General features: G+C 38.9%; 1 long non-coding RNA gene across 2 annotated transcripts in view; it reads right to left on the bottom strand.

Annotated features, from left to right (window-relative positions):
• Nucleotides 1-23,230, bottom strand: part of LOC147873202 (uncharacterized) — a 274,215-nt gene extending 250,985 nt beyond the window's left edge. The window contains exon 1 of one of the 2 annotated variants that reach the window (XR_015536128.1): nucleotides 22,774-23,230. This is a non-coding gene — a long non-coding RNA (uncharacterized LOC147873202). The remainder of the gene's footprint in view (nucleotides 1-22,773) is intronic. The other variant, XR_015536127.1, reaches the window with a different exon arrangement.

The raw sequence follows: 23,230 nt of genomic DNA, 5'->3' as shown, positions 1-23,230 counted from the left end.
CTACAGGTACACCAAACTGCACGATCGGTAATTAAGTAGTCTGTTTGCACATAAATTAATTTGGTGCACTGCAAACATATTATTGGCACATAAACTGCACTGTTTGTGAGCACACATGAATGAGTTTATCACAACTTAGTCCAGTTTAAATAACAAAGACGACTGTTCGAAGTGTCGGAAAATAAATGATAAATTAGTAAATCCAAACAAATATATATATATATATATATATATATATATATATATATATGACGGCACACTGTGTACTGCAAGGTCACCAGGAGTTCCACAACAACACTGAACGTGATGACTCTTAAGCGGCCATCGTCAAGATGTTATTTACTACTCCTATGAAACCTTCATAGGCCGTCAGATTGCTTCATCGAACAAGTTATGACTCTAAAAAGATATATGTTACTGCGAAGAGATTAAAATAAAATAGAATAAACACTTGGCTGCAATATAAACATTGATTCTTGTTTACGTATTCTTAAAATCGAACTTCTGGGTGTGGTGGTTGTATTTTGTACTGCAGGATCTCCGTCTTCGAACCCTCGCCCGAAGACCAGATAGTCGCCGTGACTAAGATTGTTCGTGGTCGTTTGTGGTCCCTTTTGGTAAGTGGTGGAGTTGTCAAACCCCAAAATAACCAAATACTTTACCCTGGTAGGTAACTGTTGTTAGTTACTAGTCTTAAAGTACCATTATCTGTCTTCATTTATTTTTTAAGTCTTTTATTTCGCTGTATCTTTTATTTTTCTTTCTTTCCTTCATAATTCCTGTAATCGATTCCATATGTTGCATAGGTCTGTGTCAGGGAGTACCGATCATACATATAATTTCCTCTATTTAAGTATAGTTAATAAACTGAACAGAGGTTTGTTACGTAACCCCTTGAAGCACGAAGCTCGTCTAAAAATTCAAACCCACTTAATATACATATATATAATAAATAATGTGTTTTAAAGAGCTAAAGACAAGTATTTAAAAGAGGTGCGACTTACAGGTATTGGTCTTCCGTTAGACGGTATGTGTCGTTACAGGAAATGCGCCGAGTTAACTGATTTTTAAATGTTTGCTAATATCTCGGACGTTTATACACGTGAGCAGGTTAGGTTAGCAAGTGGCTGCATATGCTTTTGAAGCTTTTGTCCAAAGAATGTCTGTCGCTTTCAAAAGACAAGAATGAAGATTTGGAAAGAAACAAATTAACATTTTCTTTGAGAAGAATAGCTTCCTTACTTTCGTGTTTTTATTTGTATAAGCAAATGAAAAGTTCAACGAAACATGTAATAATTAAAACTGTTTTCTGAGGCCAACCGCAAGAATAAGATTTATGCTAGTTTTCTGCTCTACCGGCCGTGTTATATTTGGAATAAGGCAAGTGAACAATTATGTCACAAACCGGACGACATTTCACTGGCTAGCGTAATTACAAGATGCAGAAGGAAAACAGTTTTTCCCTTTTCTTCACCACAGGCGCATCACAACTGTAGCGTTATATTGCTCAACTTTTACCCGTCAGAAGTTTTGTTTATGAAGGAATGAGAGTAGAAATTCACGTTTATTCCTGTATTACGGCTTTATTTTCAAAGTAAATACAATAATTAGCAATTAACATCAGATTATAAAATTTCTTGCCAGACCTATGGCTATATTCAGATGATCAGTACGCGGCTTAATTATTTGTTAGGCTAAACTCACAAATATTTTAACTACTGAAAATAAAGGAAAATAATAACGGTATACGTTAAGAACCAATCAACGACAAGAAAACTTAAAAAATCTTAAAACTATTACTTCACGCCAGTGTATTTTTTCTTTTTCCAATATAAACTACTTTCTCTGGAAATGACGAAATCTATTCGCCATGCTCCTCATTGCTTGATTCTGATATCATCTCAGTTCATTTTAAAACGAAATGCAAATAATAGAAAGACGGACGTAAAGTTTACAGAACTTTTGTTTGGCTAATGACTGAATTTTGATGGACTTCAACACCGCTTTATCGTCTCTCAAAATACGCACAGCGCAGCGGAATAATTGCACGTGGAATTTGCATTGTGAAGCTTGCGCAAAATTATAATTTTAATTCCATGAAAGAAAAGGAATTTGCCGAGGCAGGAAATTCGTCATTGATCGACAGTTAAGCGTCTCGTCGGAATTAATAAGACGAAACTCGGAGATAGGAAATAATTGGAATTACAGGAATAAAACAAGAAATGACCAGAACGACGATGATACTTACATGTACCGTATTTCCTAAATTTTGACGCAAATACAAACCTGCTCTTTCAAACTTTATCACAACACACGTATTACAGCACGCATTTTTTCTTTATATTTCGTTAAATACTTTCCACATTCACATGTTTCGAAAAACACCTGAAGGCTCTAATGAGGTTGGGGCTATATTTGTGCCCTGCACTATTTTTTGTTCGGTGGTATGTTCTTTATATAAACAGATAAAAGTGAATTTGATATTCAAGTAGGCCTAAATTATGCCAATAAGGAAGAAATAAAAAAAATTCATGCAGACCCCAGTCAAACATGCGGACGGACATGTATTGCTTTGTTTTGGACGTATCCTGGCCTTTTCCACATGTCTATTTCTTCTTTCTTGACAATGACTTTGTATTGATGTTGTCGTTTTGACCTACAGATCCTATACATGCAGGCTTAAAGCTACTCCAGTGTAACAGACCGACAAGTTCTCCCTCATTCTCCACAATATTCCACTATACGGTCTCCTCAGTCGTTTCTCCCGCATAAATTCTTTGCATTTGTCTTTTCCACAAACCGAAGTTCATATTGACCCATGTTAACATTTTTATATCACAACTGTTTTTAGGTGACGTCACAGGATTCCTTGTTATGTAATATGCCGATGTTAAGAACGTATGGAGATACACTTCATGACCCCTCACACATTCCCATGACGCGATGCTTAATTAAGGATTACGGAAGTATACATTCATCCCATCTATCTATTATACTTCTCCACTTCGTTTCCTTATCCTTATGTCCTGACGTCATGTTCTTATTACGATCGGTAAGTTTCGTATAATTTCTAACCCGTCATGAAACTTCTGAACGCATTCATTGTTTCTAAATTTGCTACCATTTGGCTCAGAAGCTCCCTATTTTCAGTTTCATAATTAAAGAATAATAGTCATTTACAAAAGCAAGCTCTCTGGATTTGTGTGAACTTTATCTCCGCCCTAACTGAAAGACACACATTGAACGTGTTTCGAGTAATAGGATTGTTTGTGAATGGCTGTGGAAGACAGCAGATGGGTCTACCTTAATAAGATATCCCAGAATTTGAATAGAAGTACTGGGTAAAATACTACATTCAGGATAGCCGGTGTCCGTGCCGAGAATCGATCCTGGAACCTCCTTTGTATGAGACAGAGCTGCTACCAACAGCAATTCGACATTGTGTTACGACCCGAAGGGAATCGAACCTGAACGGCGGTATCTGTCGGGTGCCTCAACAGATGACAATTCCATGAGAATCTGAACAGTTTTCAGCTTCTATAAAAATGTACTGCACCATTAAACTAATATACTGTCTTTGTTATGTAATTTGAACTAATGACTAAAATCAACTGAAGCCAGACAGGGTCCAATGTCCAGAGTTTAGGCCTGTATTTTGACACACATTCAGGTTATAAACGACCAAGGAGTAACTTCACATGCAACTGTTTAACTGGGAAAGCCTGTAGGACCTATAAATGCTCCAGACTTATAAAATGTATTCAATGGGTTTGGGTCAGAGTCGATCAGCGGTCATCTGTTCAAGGAGATCATGTATCATGGAGTCAGTTATTTGCATTACGATCCATCAATTCCGTCAGTTGTATACCATCTTAATATTTCAATCTAGTATCAAACCCCTGAAGAAAGAAAGAACCTTGAATTTGAACTAAGATATGCAATTAAGTTTCCGAGACTTGTTTCAGCCATAAAGCAGTCATTATAATATTTTAAACAACCGCTTTCGTTTTAACGAGAACCGCATGATTTTCATGCTGGAGTGTCATAAAGATTCCAACAGATAGAGACCCCCCACCTAAACATGTGCAAGTTCCAAATAAGTCGGCCATTTTCCAAGCCAAAAAACAATATCTAGACCAAAAAAGAAAACTTTTATGGCTTAATTGCTACGCAAGACTAATAGTAACACAGGATACACTCGCCTATGCTACCTGCAGAATATTTATAGACCTAACTGACTTTGTTGTTCTAAACCTTCCAATGATGATTGAAGGGCTGTCGGCACTGAGTATCATCTGGAATCTTTTTTCTTAAATAAAAAGTACAAAAATTTATATGATCACAGAAACGAGATTTTACGACCTTAAATTATCTCTCATCACTCTGAGTGGTATGTACGTGATAGTTTGTGAACACAATTATGAAGATTACCTTCTAGCAGTTATATTTGGCTTAGTAAATATAAGTTTCCAGACAATCTCTCCGCATACATGTATGATTCTCTAACAAAACTCTGTGACAACGACATGATTACCTTCCTTAACGCGTTACGTGTTTGTTGCCGGTCTTCCAACGGAAAATTTTGGACCAAACTTCAAGCGGTTTAAATTTCCTACAATAAAAATAGGAACGTGGTATTCACGAGAAATGGATAGAGAGATAGACACGATTCTTACCGCTGTGACACTCTAGTCTAATGTAAGTTAATGAATGAGTAATACGACTTTTTTAGCCCATAAGACTTGTCTCACTGCCCTTTGGTTTACTGAACCGGAAATAACAACATGAAAATTGTGAAATGCATATTCTCAGCTTTGTCTCTTATGGCAACAAGTAATGAACTATTCATCGACTAAGAAAGTTTCAGAGCAGGATGCTGAAGACTCAAAAGAGGAGAAAGTAACAGGTGGCTAGAAAAAAATGTAACAAAATTTTAAAAACCTGTATTCTTCGCCCAGTATAGTTACTTTTGAAGTATGAAGAATGATGAGATGCGTGCACAATTTTAGTCGGAACACGTAACCAGAAGAGATCATCTGGTAAATACAGTAATTTTATGTTTCTTTGACTTTGTTGTTCTAGTAATGTGTGTAATCTGTGTATGTTTTATTGCGCATGTTTTACAGTCTCACAAGTTTTCAAGAGTAATGAACATATTCCATTTCTACACCAAGCTAAGCTTCCTTGTGTATCAACACAGGATAGGTCATCATGCTGGTAGTCAGAAACAAGGGCAGAGGTGAAGCCCGCGACGCCACGTCAGTAATCACACGAGCGAGAGAGAGAGAGAGAGAGAGAGAGAGAGAGAGAGACCGCGCTCATTTTCTGCTACAGCGACTCTAATTGGGCCACTCATCTCTCATTTGCTTTACCTGCTATTTCCTCTCTATCACGTTTCTTCATGGTCGCTCCTTTCCTTTAACATGTCTTCAGGACGAAAAGTCACGGGCGATCACACGGATAAAGACGGAAATGATTTCGTATCAGGCGTCTTTCAGCCTCGAATCGCGTTGCCTTTGTTTATCTCTGTCTTTCTGCTTTTATACCCTATTCCTCTCTTTGTTCGTGCATTCTTTTGCCTTCTTCCTTTGTTTGCTTGCTTCTTTGTCCCTCTTTCATGTTTCCAATGTGTGTCCAGTTTCCGCCGTAGTTCTTCCATTCGTCTGTGTCCATAACATCCCACTATTTAATTTTATCTCCCCTGAATGTGCTTTTACATTCATTCTTCTTGCATTTATGCGCTGAACTTAAAAATGTGAAAGAAGAGTGAAAAAATATATTCCACTTTTGTACCGCATCGTCCAAGACAGTCATTTAGAGTGGTCAACAAATATTGGTTCAATGCACCAATGAGACAAAAATTCTGCTTACAAGACATTTCCTCTAGGGAGAGAAAAAGAAAACTTTTCAGTTGTTGTTGTTAATTTACTCGTCACTGACAAATAGGCGAGCGAATTTGTTAAACCACATCAGTTTTTTGATTGTTATGCTACTGTTTTCACAGCTACTTTACTTATTTAAACATGGTCTACAGAGATGTGTGTTTCAAATGAAATTGTATTTAAGATCTTGTACGATGAACCTTTCACTTGAATGAAAATTGTACACATACTACAAAATTTAATCTACCGAAATGCACAGATTAGGCCTATTTTTGACCTCGGTTGTAAGAACGCCTACTGTAGGTCTAGACCTCAAATAATAAATTTAATCAAATTCCGTCTGAGTATTTTTAGAAACGAAACATGCAGACGAAACGATGCCCACGGACTGCCTACCACGCAATCGTTTCGGGAAGTTTCTGCAGCGAACGCAAACTTAGACCGACGCCTTTCTCAGAGCTTCACTGCCCAGCATCCTGTCCAATCCAATATTCTGAATCCCCAGGTGCCGCTTTTAGACAAGAAACAAAATTCAAGGTAAACACGAGTGTCAGGTGTCAGCAAACTAAGAAGTGATAAGAAGCGACTTGATAATTACCACCAGCAATAGCAACAATAACAAGGTGCTCCTGCGTCGTCGCCACGACGCCTCCTTCCATCACTTCGATTTCACACTCGACGGCTTCACACGTTTTCAGTTGTCGCGAGAATGTGTCGCCTTGGATCATCCTTCTTGTTCAACTCACTTTTGAAATAACGTTACTTAAACAGCGACGCTCGACGCATGAATGTCTCAACATTTTCTTAAACGCGGGCAAATCCTTTTCATAAATTTCTTACCTTTGAAATGAAATAGGGTGGGTTTGTCTGTTGAATTCTTGTGACGATTATTTCACGACGACAGTGAACTGTATGAGCATGACAAGAAATATAATCAGTCAGTAAATTATTCACTTAACAGACTAATCATACAGTCGACTTATTATCCAGTCACATACTCAAAACTAGTTAATAGGTTTGTCAAACAATAAGTGTGCTATTATCTTAGTAGATTAGTCAGTTGATAACATAATCTGTTAATTAATTAATACGTTAGTCAGTTCAGGCGCTTAGTAGGTTAGTCAGTTAGTTACTTTTTTTGGTAGAATCAACCCAATGATTTTACTTTTTTGATAACACTTTGAATCCGAAGCTCGTCTAAATAATATTTAATAATTCAATCCGTACCGCACAGAAAACACAATATTCATCCATTAAAAATATCAGCTGTTTAATGACGTTTAAGGAAATAATCACTGTTCATTTTTACAATCATACGAAACACATAAGCACAAAATGCAGGGTTAGTTCGTTAAAGCAGGTGGTACATATAGTCACCAATGGGCTTTAAAGGGTTATGGTGACCTACTTCTCTCCCCCCATTCCGCCCTCTCCGTTTTCTCATCCTGCTGCTTCTCTTTCTTAACGACCTTCTGCTACTTCCTACTCTCAGCTTCCTTCTTCATAACACTGTAAGTGGGATTCGAACCAGTGATCTATTTTCATACACGACAAGTATCATAATTTACCACGTGCATATTTTCATGGGTCTGAAACGGCAAGCCATGTAGTCTGTTCTCGACTTTCGTAATCGAACGTCGTTAAAATACATTAAGTCACGTGATGATAAGAGCACGAGAACTCGGCTCTCAACACGACAGAGGATATCTGTATCTGTAGAGTGGGAAGAACTTCCAATCTCAAATTGTCCTACCCAAATTTTTACCTTTCAAGCTTACACTTCACAGTCTGCTACCACTGCTAAGCAGAAGATCATTTTGAAAAATTTCAAATTACGTAAACAAGACGGTGATGTATAGTGGCATTTCAGCTTCGCGTTCAGGATTCATGTTTGGACATCAAACAACTGGAAAGGGGATCATAAGTCTGTTAAGTTTTAATGTGAAGAACAAGTAAACATGTCTGGCTGGGAAATGACAAAACAGCAACAGAACTAGAAAAAGTATAGTGAGACGGAGATTGAAGAGACGAAATAAAAATAAATAGAAGCTGAAAGAAAGATGGAAGAAGAAATTCTACGAAAGAACTCGGGTCTACCTGATGTGAAAAATACTAGAAGTGTGTATAAAATATGGCGACAATTATTGATAACTTCATCCATGACATGTGAGGTAAAGGGGCGAGAGGGGATGGAGCGATTGCTTCATGGCGTGCACTGGAGAAACTAACGGCGAAGAAGACGTCACGACAGTCGCTCAGCTAGCCTAGAAATTTCCTACCTGTTACAGAACCCTGCTATGCTTTGCCGTGTTCACAAGAGCCCGCCAGCTGCCCCTGTCTTGAATCAAATGACTTTACAAAATACCAGTATCAACTTCCCGGGTTACCGTTGCCTGGAATACGCAGTGTTCAGTCTAGCTGTGCCAGTGGGTGACGTCACGTTTTAGATGCTAGAACGTTCTTTCCGTTCTCTGCGTAGCGTATCGAAAGCATTTGTGTGTTTGATGTACTCGCAGTGTTTTGCTTTGAGTGATGAAACCAAACGAAACCAAACTCATTGTTGCCAGTGTGCTATCAGGACCGACCATCTGCACCAACATTATCAATTACTGGCTGCTTCCAAAGGGCGTGAAGGCATAGCTGGTATGGCCACAGTGCAGATCATAAAACAAACCCATGAATCGGGGTTTTCATTGAAGAATCGATATTTAATCAGCTAGTCAAGAAATTCCTTTTGTTTGTGGAGCCCAAGATTCAGCATCTTCAAGATGAATGTGACTGTCTTCTGAGTTGTTTCGCTGCGTTGTTTGGTAGAAGTTTACCGACTTTTCATAGGCGATCTTCCTGATGACGGATGCAGCAAGCATCTCTGAAACGTCAGTCAACTTCTACCAGACAACGCAGCGAAACAACCCAGAAGACAGTAACATTCATATTCGCCGCCATTATAACCAGAAACTGGACCGTATCCTCACCCATTTGCGTGCAGTTACAACCTTCACCCCGAGCTATTTTGAGATTCACTTTAATATTATTCTCCTACCTGTTTTCAAACATCCTAAAGTGACTTATTCCCTCGAAGTTTTTGTGAACATAATTCTTTGTGTATTTCTATTCTCTGCCGACATATAGCCTAAGAATCTTTCCCTTTCCACATCACTTAAGACTAAGGCAAAGTTATAATTTCCGCAATATGGTGTTCTTCTGTAGAAGAAACAGTTGCTGCAGCAGAGTAGACTAGCGCTCCTGGTGTCAGATTTATGTCCACCATTATCAGGAAGGATGGACATGTTGAGGTAAGCGTCCACCAGATAGAAGGATGAGAGAGAGAGAGAGAGAGAGATATGGCCTGACAGTTGGTGGAGATGATGGTCAAGCGAACTCAACTAATGGACGACACTACGTAAAATATTATATACTTTCGATTCAAATATTTCTTCGATTCAATTCACATAGAAAGACTGATATATGCACGCGTTTCAGTTACGCAAACACTCCTGAAGAAATATATCTGACACCAGTTTACAAATCCAAGAATTCGAATGTACACGCAAGTTTCTGACATTCATTCAATTTATCAATGGGTAGTTTCCTTTTTAGTGTTTCAGGAACCCTATCACTAGGAAAGTGAAAACGGGGAGCAGAGGTAAGGCTCCATGCATTCCAAATACCGGTACGAAAAGCAGGTGTGTCGCTTTGCCCCCGGAAAACACTGGATAGGACGCTGGGAAAGCCAAGAGTTGGTCTCAAGTGAGGGAACAATTCTTGTTCCTAACAAGGAATTGAACCCAGATCGTCCAGTCAACGCAAAGTCACTTTAGTGATAAGTCCGAGTGATCCAGGGCTAAATTGTTCTCAGTTCGTCAAAAAAAAAAACACTTTCTCAGTTGCGTAAGTGATACCCAGTAGGGTTGGAATGTACGATGCATTTAGCAGTCATAGAATAAAGTGACGGACTGCGCTGATTTTATGGCATCATACCGAGTCGGTCGGAGATAATGGAAAGACAAAGTAATGATGATTTATTCCACATCGGAATTCAAATCGGATATCTTACGAATGTAGAAAGAATCTTAAAAGTCACACTTACCGAAATATTGTTATGAATAAGACTGTGAGACAGGACCTCTGGAATATTCTACATAACGAAATCATCGACAGCATTGAGAAAAGCGGCTAAATCATTGTCCCTTGAGAGAATGAAATGTTATAGAATTCCTAAAACGGCCGTAAACTTTAAACCATGAACTTGAAGACGTACAGGGGGGCTAAAGATGTGGGGGGGGGGGGGGTTTGCTGGGACGGGCTGCAAACCTACTGGATGGAGAATGCGAAAGAAAGGAGGACATTCCACCTAAGAGCAAGAAAATAAGAAAAGTACGCTGGAGAGTACGAAAGAAAAGACGATGAGGAAGAAGAATGAGATAAAAACTAAAAAAAATACATGTGTTGCATTCTAACACACTTAAAAAATTAAAATTTTATCGTCTTGTTAAGACATCAAACTCGCGTTTGAGATATATCAATTCCACAGACGGTAACAAACATTACAGCTCACTTGAGATTTTCAAAGTTCTTTCATATTCTGATAGTGAGAATCTGCGCCCCGCCAAGTAATTTCGCGTAGTAGCGCGTAAGGGTGATAAATTCTTACAGAAAGCGTTAAAACATGATTAGAAACAATAGCTACAACTTTCTCCCAGCGCCAGGCGACTGTCCCGAGAGACGAATCACATTCTGCTTAGTTGTAAAATGTAGATATTCCAACTTCGTCATCAGAAACGATGCAGCGACGCTTTAGCAGTGTATATATGACTTTATATGCGCCATAAAACCAAGTTCAAACAAGAAGGTGGAAGGAAGGTTGCAAAGGCTGGCGGTCCGTATGAAACAATTAGATACTCTAGTCACGACATACCAAATCTCTCACGCAACCGACTTGCAGAAGTTCAAACACAAGAAGTGATAGAATCAAAACAAAGCTTTGCTGTTATTAACTTGCTCGTACTTTATAGTACTTTAAGATTTGTAATCTTGTCTTATATGGTGTACTGAGAAAAATCGAGCACTGATGGCGTGGAACACTGACAGCAGTTTCGTAAACATGCATCGGTGTTATTTTAACTAAGTAACTAGTAAGTTAAGAAACTTAACATCCCGTTTATTTTATACGAGAAATAAGACCACAACAAGCTATAACAATGTGGGCGATTTTGTGTCTGTAAGAATACCCCTTAAAGCCGTTTGAATGAAGTAACGAATTTTAATTAAAATTTGCATGAACAACATAAGTTTACCTTCGGTGGCCACTGAATCTGCGACTTACTAATTCCCTGTTACTATTGAAACTGGGCGTGTTAATCTCATTACATACTTCGTGTGACAAGCGATGTGTTAACATTTACAAGCCTGACGACAGCAAATAACATTTCTGGAAACAGTGGTAACTGCAGAGAAACAAATCGGTTATGTTGCGCAATCATTACTTTATAATTACTGATGTCTGCTCTTTACAGATTCACTGCATCTGACAAAGAGCGGGTGTCTTAACTTCTTCCTAGAATATCGTTATATATAGTCCATTGTTTCCTTCTTAGAATCACAAGATATGATTCAAACACTGACGGAAATCAAGTCTGAAGGAAGTTGTGTTAACATTAATAGGGTATCTGTGCGCAAGCAAAGCTCAACGCTCGTAATCATTTATACAGGAACACACACACACACGGCATCGTTTTATGATGAGCGATTAGACCTCCCACAATATGACTGTGTACACTGTTTATTTCTTTAAACACACAAGACTTCAGCCCTGAACTCGCTTTCCGCCCAACACTTACCGGCGCCTGGCAAAAAGTGTAGCAGATTAGAACATCTGCATCATAAATACCTGGTGACAAGGCTTACATTATCGTCTGAAAGCTTTGCTTCGCAAAGTATGTATTTTTTCGACATCTTCCCAAATTTCATCTTCTCTTACAATTGTACCATTACTTTTTCATCGGTTCCGAGATTCAACAGTTCTTTTGAATTGGCCTTCACATAAACTGTTTGGTCTTCCAACAGACCTACACTTCTCTTTGCATACTGTAATATATATTTACTCCGTTAACGACCTACTCTGCAATTTCACACTTTCACATCTTACCTATTATTCTGGCTGAGGTACATCGTGTTTTCGGTAGTTTCATAACACAAGTGGACGCACGCCTCCACGTCATTCCAAACTCATTTACAACCACGTCATTCAGAAAATTCAATTTCTTATTCCCTTATTTCCTTTAATTTTTTTTTAAACCAAAGATGAAGCCAAGAAACTAATGCACGATACGGAAACTGTTACCACAAAGAACAGTCAAACCCCAAGCTCGGGTACCACCTCTTATCGGCTGTCAGCGACTTCTTGTGTAACGTTTTCGACGCTGCCCTCCGTGCCGCAGTGAGGAGAGACACATTTTACCGCCGAGTCCTTTCTTGAACAAACGCAAAGTTAGCGGCTTCCTTTGAAGTAGAGAGAGCGCAACATCGCACACAATGACTGACGTGTTGTAAAGCTCATTCTCCCCTCTTCTAACGTTACAAACTCAACTCTACGGTCTGTGCTTGTGTGGATGGCGACGTCACGAGAACGTTTGTTTTAGTGTGTACGAAAACACATCTTAAGGGCTGAGAGCTGTGCTTCAGTTTCAAACACAAGGTTTCCAGACGCTTTACTCATGATTCTGTGTCTATGATCTTTGAATTCATATTTAAAAATAAATTCCATCTCTTCATTCACTTTAACCACCTTGCACTCAACTTCGTTGGTATAATTGAGGATTAAAAGTCCGTAACACAGAACAACATGTCTGTTGGTGTGACAGCTAATTAGAACAGAATGACGTATTTTTCCTTGCATTCTGTGAAACTTCCGACATCCAGGATCAAGTAAATTTTACATTTCTGTAAACAAACTGGTGTTCTTCTACTGCAGATACAAAATTACACACGAATAAATCGATACTTTATTTTTATTTTGCATAAATTTGAGACGTTTCTTTAGTAGAATGCGACGTTTTAAAACCAGGATGTAATAAAATTCTTATTTTTTCGTTTTCTTAAAACTATGTTGCATGTTTGATGCAAAAAAGAAAAATGGAATAAAAACAGGTACGTAATTCTGAAGAAACTAACCATGAACGGATAGATGAGTCTACTTAATTTCTGCTTGTATTTTACAAACATCAGAAAGAAGGCAAGTAGAGAGGACAATACGGTTTGCTACTTTCAGAATGCACATACACACAGTTCTATTACAATTTCTTGCTCATTTTAGTTTACATCAAATTTGTTGCAATCTTTTGGGAAAACAAAGCGCTAAAATTTGTGTGCAGAACGATAAGGCTCGTATTAAGTGCCATTTGCATTTCCAATATATTTAATTAATTGGTATATCTTACCATTTTGAACCAGATTTCCTTAGACTAAAAGAAATTGGACAGTGCATTATAGCAGGTCACGACAGCTGCCTTTCACGCCCATCATAATTTACCATTCATAACAAGTCATTCGCTTAACATTATGCAGGCCACGCACTCAACAAAGCCAAAGAAACTTTGTTTGAAATGTGATCGGTGGCTGTCTCAACGGGGAAGTAGCTTTGGCTGTCTTTCTCCGGCACTAACCTAGGACTTATCCAAAATTTTCCCAAAAATTCTCCAGCATTTCACTACGACTAAAATATTTACGTAAATCCTCAAAACAACTTCTCCAGCACTAACCTCGAACTTTTTTTCCCCAGGAATTCTCCAGCACTTATTCAGGGCGCCACACGACCACCTAATAACACGCTAGAAATTCTCCAGTACTCAATCCAACCCATCATAAAACAACCCAACCCTATCGAACCTAACCTAGGAAACCTAGCCTAACCTTACCTAACCATAGCTAACCCAAAACAATGCAACCTAACCCAAATTAACTTATTCCAATCTAACTTTAACTAATCCTACCTAACCGACAACAACAGGATCAAATCCACCGCCTAAGGACTTCCACAGAATCTTTCCAGGACTTCTCCAAAAATTTCATGTTGCCTGCTGCAGATGTTTTATGAGTGAAATCACGAAATATGACACAAATGGGGAAGTATTTAGGAAACCACACGATTAGCCATTGCACAGGAATTCTACAATAATTGCTTAAGGTTAGGTAAATAGCATGGAGGAAAAAAACAAATTTTTAAAATGTAATTTGGCGGAATAATACAAAAGAAAAACAAATTAAAAACGACTGAGAGACCAGAGTTAATTAAACCACAAATATCAACAGTTTGGAGTCTCAGGGCTGAGATGAACTTCTTTCCTTCCTAAACGACATTCAAATTACCTTATACATTTTTCGCCTCGCTGTTCACACATGCATATGTACATAAACACAAATACCTGCACACTTAAGACCGTACGTGTGTATTTACGTACAAGGATTTGGTCTAAAACCACAAACCAAGCAGTAGACGTTAAGATTTCAGGTTCTCACGACCCGGATGAGTAGGCCCATCAAAATGACTGTCTTCCGGGATGTTGTACCTTGTAGTCTAATACATATTGACCCTCCCTCATCAGGCTGATGTGAATGTCCTCATGCAAGAGTCAGTAAGCTTCACTGAAAAGTTGGTCAATATCTACCAGATTACTCGGCACAAAAGCTGAGAAGACAGCCATCTTCCAGCAGCGAAAGGTTTACCAGATTAAGAGGTGCTCCAGTCCAGTTTGAAGATCGGCCTAATTACCGACTATCTGCTTACCGATAAATAAGAAGCAGTCACAGGCTCGTTCGTACTTTGCAATGTTGGGAACGAATAATTCACCTGCCCATCTCATTCTATTACACAGCCTACTGCAATAATAAGAAAAACAATCTTAACAAATCAAAAATAAAGTAATTGTTAAATCACACTAAGTAGAATCAAAAGACAGCTTAAATCAATTCAAATAAAATGATCACGTTTGGCCAAAATTTACGTAATGGAAGAAAGTGATGACCTGGACAAAGACGACTTATTATGAAGTGTGGAATCTGACAACTGAAAGCGGCTGAAATCCTCGGCCCAACACGTGGATTATAGTCATTCAGGTTCCTACAGATCGGCAGAAATATGCGTTTGAAAAAATTACTTTGGAATGACATTGAATATTTTAAAACACGTGTACTTACATTGTCGTGTCCAGGGCTTTGGAGTCGGTACTAAAATCTCCGACTCTGACTCCGTCCCCTACTCCTTCATAAAAGCTCAATATGTATTAAGAAGTAAACCTACTACAACGGTAAATTGCACCATAAGAGATTTCATCACCACCACGTGAAAGATCAACCTACTTTTTAGACTTATAACCTGTATTTAAATATACGTCTAATGGTTATTGCAGAAATCGGTTGATTTGTAGACAGTTTGTATTATTAAGCTACCGGAGTCAAATTTAAAAAGCATTATTCCCACACCATGTGGCTCAACGCGTCGCTGAATCTCCATAAGCGTGAGGCCGCCGGCGGCTGACATGGTATAGAAATTGTTTTTAAGATTTTATATCGAGGTCGAAGTCGGAGTCGGTACATTTTCACCGACTCCGACTTCACAGCCCTGACCACCACTCCACAGGATTTACCGCCTCAGAATCGGAAGGACCAAAGGGCGAACAAGAAGAGAAACGTAAACACAGGCTATCGGTACGCGCTGGTTCTCCTTCTTTGCACATTCAACGACACTTTCTCAACAACGCATCGACCGAATTCTGAGTCACAATAACCTACTCCAGGCCCTGATTCGAACCCGGGAGTTCCAAAAACACAAAGAAGGAACGCTAACAATTAAATCTCGACGTTCAACGAACGATTCAACTAATCGTATAGTCAGTTATTGGAGTAACTTGTATCATCATAAGGGGACGTTAAAGCATTAATCGATAGACAGGGGTGTAGGGAGAGACGGGGTGTGTTTTGACAAATTAGCAGCGGAGAAATGAAAACCGCGAGTGTATTAGATTACCTGTCACGAGACAAGAAGGAGCAGATCAGCCGCACAAACGGAAGGATTATCACTGCTCTGAATGAGAATGCCAATTACAGATGCGTTTCCAATTATCCGGCTGGAACACATCACTAATTTGCAGCCTCCTCTTCAAAGGGCTGTTGCATCGCAACAAAGATCGGTAAACAGAGTTCAGACCCCTCCACACATATTAAAATTTTCCAGCCTATTAGCGCACATTTTTCACTTTAAATTATATATGTATCTGTGTTCTGTACTAACAACCCGAAGGGTCAATACTACCCGCATTAATACCAAAGCACACTGTTGGACATGACCCTCAGTCATCCATCGACAAACATTGCAATCGATGTTACCTCACCATAAACTCCTCGGTCTTTCCAGGAAGTTTCCCCATAAAGATTCTGCGTGTATGCCTTGATTCCACCATCGTAACCAAATGTACAGCCCATCGTAACTTCATAGATTTCACTATCTCAACAATACTAAGGTACCTGTATAGCCTATAGCAAATTTCTCGTTATGTACAAAGACCTAACTAATTCGTTGAGTGGCTCACTTACTTTATATTTTGTGCGTTAAAATATATACAGGCCCACTTAGCTCACTAGCAGATATAAGAGTAAATTAATGGTAATTTATTCGCTAGCAAATTGTCCTCACATGGTACCGTTTCTTTCGTTCCGAACAAGCAGAGAAGTTTCACTTGGTTGTACATTTGCCATTCCTTTCCTGAATAAGATTTTGAACGCAGTCTTTACCACAAAGAGACCTCGTTTACATTCACTAAGCTTAAAAGATATTGAGCATGTCGGTTGCTTATGAACTCTAAATTCTGTTGTATAAATTTACTAAGAAAGAAAGTTACGTGGGACCTACAAGAACTTCGCCCAAGTAAGAAACAGGAAATACTTACAAAATATTTGGAACATCTCAGGGAAAATGATTACCTGGCAGACGACAAAATCTTTGCTCAAGGAAGCCGACACAGACAATTCTTTATCACGGCAAATTGTTCTGATGATGGCTGTGATTACTACACATGTTTTATTATGGCAATGACCACATTCTTTACAAATATAATCACTTTCTGTGGATGTGATTACTGCCAATTTTCCCTTGAGTTCTTCTAAGCTGGATAGAGATCGCTCATCATGGGATAGGCTTACGAGGTTATAAGCACAAATTACTAGTAGCTGGCTATTTATATCCGATATACATAAACAGTGTTTGATACACAACCATATACGTCAGTCTATTAGTCAGAGTTAATGGGCAAGAAACCATCTATCGGTAAGAAACACAGACCTGTGTTTGTGTGGGAATGTCACATAACTTAGACGTCTGTTCGCCGTCGCGGTGAACCTTCCATCGCGTCTTGTCCGTCCGTTTCCGATAGCATGGAAGAAGGAGAACGAGGAATGATTAGTCTCCCAAATTACAACAAAACTTGTCTAAATGAGACCTATACTAAACTAAACAAATTCTTTGGTCAACATATCAAAACGCTGTGCTCTTCACAATAAATACAAAGTATTTTCGAAGAGAAAATGAAACAATTTTTAAATATATAAATACTCGTACTTTGTCGTATGACTTGCGAACGTTTCATGGCAATTACAAACGTCTCTTGCAGAAAAATGACAGAAATTTGCTCAGGACTGGCTTTAACAGAAACAGTAGTTTTGTGTTCAGATGACCGAACTCAGTAAGGGCTCTTAAGTTCATATTACAGAGGAGAGAGAAGAGGTCTGGAAGAAGCTAATTTATTTCTGTCTCTCTCACACATGTGTGGAAGCTGTTTCTTGTCATCTGCTGGGAGCAAATGTGTAACACAACAACACGTTAATTTATTACAAACACTCCCGATGACGTGTGAAGAGGCTTCTTTCACATTCAGTAAATCTCCAGCAGGGGGCGCTGGTGTTAACACTTGCCCGGTATTTCAGTCACTACGTGTTTGTTTTCATTATCTATACTGATTGCCTTCAACTGCAACTTTATCTTGTTCTCAAAATTATAACAATGAGTCACACAAAAATATGGAACATTTTTCCGAATTCAAATTTCTCCTTTTACTTTAATGCCTTATTTGGCTTAAAATTAAAATTCTTGTACTTAGATTCACGAGTCAAACAAAACTAAGGATTATTTTTCCCGAAATCGAAGAAAATTTACTCTGTTCTCAAAATAACAACCAGATCTCACATAAAAGTAAATTATTTTCTGTTTACAGTTTTCTTTTTAACGAATTTTATCTTCAAATAAAACTTTACCTTGCTCTCACAAAAATATTAATTATCTTCCGTATAAGATTTTGTAATGCTGTTCTGATGCTCTATTTGACTTTGACTATTTGACTATAAGACTTTATTTTTTCTAAGCTGCTAGTATCGCTCAGTAGAATGGATTATTTTCTCGATTTAAATTTCTTCTAATTCTTTATATTGTTTTTTACACAAAGCGCTGAGGTGAATGGATTTTAAGAGCGGATGCTTCTATTTCCATAATTTGCGTCTTCAATAGGCCTATAACCAAGCAGATTTAGACAGGCTGTACACTAATACATATGTCACTTTGTTCACAATTCAAACTCAAATGCAGCGCTAAGTTGGTTACTTTTCATCACAACAGGGCATGCCCTGAAAAGTTTGCTGGTTCCATAAAAGTAGAGGGCATTTTGGACATGAGAATGTAACGTCTTTCAAAAAGAGTAAGCCTGTTACAATGGAGTTAGTTATCCAAGCCAATAAATCAGCCATATATTAAGTTAATCCTTCATCTAAATAATATTTAACAAAAAACACTTTTAGCCTCCAAGAAAATGCGGTGTATCTCCTTTACTAAGATTAATATGTTAACAATGTTGAAGGAAATAATCCCTGTTTTTTTTAGAATCATATGAAATACATAAATACATTATGTGGGAAAAATACAGTGTAAAGCTTGTTGAATGTTGTAGCAAATACTCCAAAGTATGAAGTGGCCAGAATGTCAATTAGCTAGTCGATTAACCATAGAGTTAATTATCGAGGTAGTAGTATCTTGATCGATATTCCGCGAATATAACAGGTTATCATTTGTGGGAATTTTGGTTTGCGTAACGATGTGAATTGAGATAGTGGTCTTCTGTCATCGGAGGAACATGCTACTTTGATCTTCAGGGAAATGTTGACAGGCGTACAGAACCAAAAGTTTGCACGGCTCAACAACCCATAAGAACATTACCGTTAATTTATCAGCGTCTGAAAGATTTAATTAGGCTGTAATTTCTGTAGTTAGAGGGTTGGTAGGCAGTATCTTAATACCTCTTTAAGTAGCTTTATCTTTGTACTCAAACCGATTTCGTTAATGTCGTTAATGTGTCCTTGGTAAGGTGTAAAAACAAAATCCTATAATCAGAGACAAATACAGCCGGCACCAAAGTACTAAGCGAAAGCCAATTATTATGCTTAGTAAGTAATAAGTGTGCAAATGGGAGAAATGCACTCCTAAGAATATTCCAAATAATTTATTTGTAATATAACACAATTCAGAAAGAGCGGAGATCAAAAGACACAGTTAAAGCAGAGTCATCCTTCAAGATTATACAAAGATATGTAGCGCTGTTTGTTAGTCTTTTGATAATTCAAAAAAAGTAAACAGAGCTCTGAATGTAGCATTGCGTAATTAGTTACACACAGTCAACCGAAGCGTAACCGTTTGTTAACATTTGGAATTAAAACTAAAATGAAAGTCGCACATTTTTGCATTCGTTACCTTGGAAACCACCGTCATTAATCACTCACTTGGATGTCCAAGCAATAGCAATGGCATTCTGACTGTTTAGCTGCTGATCTACAACAACGAGCATGTTTCTTGTTGTTCCTATTTCCATTTTCATTATCCTACTCGAAATTTATCGCTCATCCGTTGACTAAGCCTATTGTCCGTTCATCTCTCATGGGACAATCTCGAAATTTCTTTTTTTGCTTCTCAGAAGTACTTTAGAGTTTTCCAGCTTTTCTAAAGCATTTATGCAAGACTGCACACTCAAAGTGAGACACATATCCACCTCAATCCAGCGAGCAATTAACACCTTCCCTATTAATTTCGTGTAACGATAATCTCTCATGTTTCGAATTAAGTTCTACCGGCAGACGGTAATAAGTGTATGATGGTGTACTCCGACGGTTACTCAACCTGAAGAGCTTTGAGGAAATAATGTTGAGGAAGATGTAGAAATGAAATAACGGAGATAAATGGCGCTTCATAATTTCTAACCTTCGCCAGATATTATTACGGTGATTAAATATAGAAGTGTGAAATATCCAGGACATGTAGCACGCATTGGAAGGCGAGAAATGTATTTATTTATTTAGTGTTCTGTCCATATGAACAGGATCCATCCATTCTTTTCTCGGACTGGGACCTGTTCATATACGTTCTTGGCTGATAATCCAGAAGTGGTTTGCCATTGCCTTCTTCTGTGTGTGAATGGAGTAATTGTTGGGATGCCACGGAGAAACCGTGTTGCCTAGACCACGGCCTTGCCCAAATTCGGGCACCGCCGGGAATCGAACCCGGGACCCCAGGATTACAAGGCCAGCGTTCTAACTGCTAGACCAGAAATTGACAATAATTGGAAATAGACAAGGCAATATTATATTTAAATGAAAACAAAAATAAAACGAGTGTAAAGATACAGTGGATAAAAGTGGTTCAATATGGGTCCAGTAGCTGGCTTCTGCGAACACGATAATAAACTTTTTGACACCGTAAAAGAACAATCCTTTATAATATGAGTAACTATAAAATTTTCAATGAGGTTCCTGTACCGTATATCAGTAACTTTATTACTTGTTAGCTAATTACTTATACGTTAGTTAGGTAGCTAGTTAATTTCCTTTTAGTTAGCTGGCTAGTTAGTTAATTATTACTTATTTGATAGTTACTTAAGCAGAAGTTTGCTAGTTAGCTATATGAGGCCTTTGCTCTGATACTAGAACCAGAGAAACAATTCTGTGATCTCTCGCACGCAGAATCCCTTCCCCCCTTGCCATCATCTCCTGCACTACCAACCATCACTGAACCATCCTTCTTCCGAAATGCCCCCTCCTACACGACATCACCTAGCTACCCCTATAATCCCGATTCCAGCCACGAAATGTTTCTGGTCTAGCCATGATGCTGTAACGATACGTACCCTAAAACCATAGCTCTTCGAAGCAAAGGGAACGACAAGACACCTTCAAGATGGACGGCAGGCACCCGCTTTGAGCGAGATGGAAAGAGAAGGATGCTGCTGATGGCAGAGCGAGACGCAAGACATGAACGTGAAGAGGGTTTTCTCCTCTCGCGAGATTTGTGTCCCCGGAGTTCACGGTGTCTGATCTGTGAGGAATTTAGTGCGGCCGCTTCTACCCGTATAACACACAACTGAGTGATGCCGGGGAGGGATTTTCGTACCAAAACCACCGCTATGGCAGCACTGCAATCTAAACCTAACCCAGCCAAGTCTAATGGGACTGAGGTTTTCTTCACTCGTCTAATGGCGAAATCGGGAGGAGTAAGATGGGTGGCAGAACAGGGAAGGAGTAGTCGAAGTGAAGAAGGGCAAGAGGGAGAGGGAAGATGGACGGTTTTAATGGGAACATACTATGAATCCTCACACACACACACAGCAGCCATCTAACTTCGCCTCCATCTCCTCTTACCGTTATAAGTCTTGGAATGGGACAGTTCTGCGGACACGGAGGCCTAGTAAGGACCACCCTCTCCTCTGCCATCAGCGAAGTGTCTTCATGAAACAATGGCATAAGTTCCATACCGCGCCTCTTAAAAAAATAGCTGGTATGCCTAAGCGCTCCTTGCATCAAATGCATAACGTGAGCGCATAATAGGGGTAGGTTTCACACGTCTGTAGATTCGAATGTTTAATCTCATACTACTATTCAAGGATTTTCTACTAAACTTGATACTAGAAGTAAAATTAGAGGAGCAAATTATATTCTTGGATAGTAACATCTTCATTCTACTACATCACCGTTTTCTGTCTAAAACGTAACTTCCACAATAAGTTTATTTTTGGCCTATTTAGTTTTAGGGATTCTGCGCAAAAATTGACGATGACGTTTAATTAAGACTTCATTCTGATGATTGGACTTGCAAGGTTACCTTTAGATTGTAGTGCTACCACAGTGGCGGTAAGAAAATCCCTCCGCAACATCACATAAATTTGGTATGGTATAACAGACCCTCGCCGTTTACGGGAGTTACGTTCTTGAAACCTCCCCACCCCCCTCGAACGGCCAAACCGCAGTGCCCAAAGTTAAGGCCTTATCTAAGAAATGGGGTTACGGATACCAAACACGACATTTATTTTATATAACTGATGGTTAATGAAAATGAAAACAGTACTCCTATTCATGGGAATAAATCTGGTGTTCCTGGCTGAAAGTTTTCAGGGTGATCGAAAATAAGGGCAACAATCAGTCCTAAGATTTGCGAAAAGTACAGTCTAAATACACTCGCTGTAGCAAGATATCTACGTAGCTACTGATTGAGACACGAGAGCAGGTGCAGGCTGTTGTATGTTACTCCACGCGCCTGCGCATGAGCGCCCACGGTAGAGGAAGGAACCTTCTCGATACAGAAACTTTCCCACGATAATTTTTCCATGCATAAGCAAAACTAAAACTAAAACAGATCCTGATAATTAAATTAAAAATTCTGTACCATACGTAAACCTTACATGAATCTCTTCCTGTGAATCGAAGGCTAGAGTTAACGTAGGGCCAACATGAGGCAAGCAACACAGACTGGTCCCTTAACATGCGCAGTCAAATGAACGAGTTAAAATATTTCCGTATATTCTCTACTCACCAACTGCCCTTCTCTGCGAGATGTCTGAAGAAATATCCATTCTAATATCCCTGTGTCTTTCTTAATCACTAATAAGTTTATAAATTAAACACTTCTCACGTTTTCAAAACACGGAATGATTCAGCACTTCATACACACGCCAAGTCTCTCCCCCTTCACTGGTCACATGAGATTTCACTAAACGAATATCAGTGGAGAGTTTACACTATCATAAACTGCATGCGCACACAGCATCTAAAACTATAGAACTCATGTTACAGCCTACACATTACCCCTAAACCATTCAAAATCTTATTATAAAACAGCACAATCATGCACATCACTCCGTCAAGCAGCAATCCACCATTATCCGCCCGGTAACAACTGAACGCGACACAGCGTTTGGCGCTAGTGTACTGTTTCGAGTGAGTTTGCTGCGTATGGTTAGGTTACAAATGCAAGGAGCAAGAGAACTAGA

This window comes from Zootermopsis nevadensis, unplaced genomic scaffold (assembly GCF_977971745.1).
Source record: "Zootermopsis nevadensis isolate Lab colony 2312 unplaced genomic scaffold, Znev_1.0 Znev_ptg000021l, whole genome shotgun sequence".
NCBI classification, from domain to species: Eukaryota; Metazoa; Arthropoda; class Insecta; order Blattodea; family Termopsidae; genus Zootermopsis; species Zootermopsis nevadensis.
The sequence above is the reverse complement of the archived record's forward strand: the minus strand, read 5'-3'. Positions and strand labels throughout refer to the sequence as shown.